The following is a 762-nucleotide window of genomic DNA, read 5'->3' as shown; positions in this document are numbered from 1 at the left end:
GCCTTTACTCTGGTCCCATTCAACTGTTCCTTGGGGGGTTTCGAGGCATACTTTCCTGTCTGTTAGTATGTCCTTGAGGGTTTCGGTTACGTTTGATGGATGGTCTATTTTGTCGATGCTATTTCTGATGGAGTTATATTGCAGGTTGTCGAAGGCGCCTTGGATATCTATGGAGAGGGCTATTGTATGGTTCTTTCTGAGCTTGGAGTCTGTGATCTTTTGGATTAGGTGGCTTATCGCGTGGTCTGTCGATTTGCCTTCCCTAAATCCGAACTGGTTGTGGTGGAGGTAGTTTAGTCTATTGAGCTTGTGGTTGAGTCTTCCGAGTAGGAGTTTTTCAAGTGTTTTCCCTATTGTAGAGAGCAGGGTTACTGGCCTGTAGGAATTTGCTTTTTGGGGGTCTTTGCCTGTTTTATGAAAGAGGACTATATTGCCTTTTTTTAGGGATGATGGGAAGCAGTGAAGAGAGAGGCATTTATTGTAGAGGGAGTGGAGAGTATCTGGGAATCTTGAGTTTATTTCCTTGAGTATGATGTAATCTATTGAATCTGGGCCTGGTGCTTTCTTTGTTGGGGCTTGTTTGAGGACTCTTTTAATTTCTTGCTTGGTGAATGGTTTTTCTATTGTGGGGTTTAGTGGAGAGCTATGGTTGTTGATGTTGGAGGAGTCTTGGGGGTAAAGTTCTTTCAGGATGTTCAGAGCAAAATCTTTGATGTCTCCTTCCATTGGGGCTTCCAGTTGTCGGAACAGGTCAGAGGGAGG

This window comes from Argiope bruennichi, unplaced genomic scaffold (genome assembly GCF_947563725.1).
Source record: "Argiope bruennichi unplaced genomic scaffold, qqArgBrue1.1 scaffold_25, whole genome shotgun sequence".
NCBI classification, from domain to species: domain Eukaryota; kingdom Metazoa; phylum Arthropoda; class Arachnida; order Araneae; family Araneidae; genus Argiope; species Argiope bruennichi.
This window is presented reverse-complemented; position numbering follows the sequence as displayed.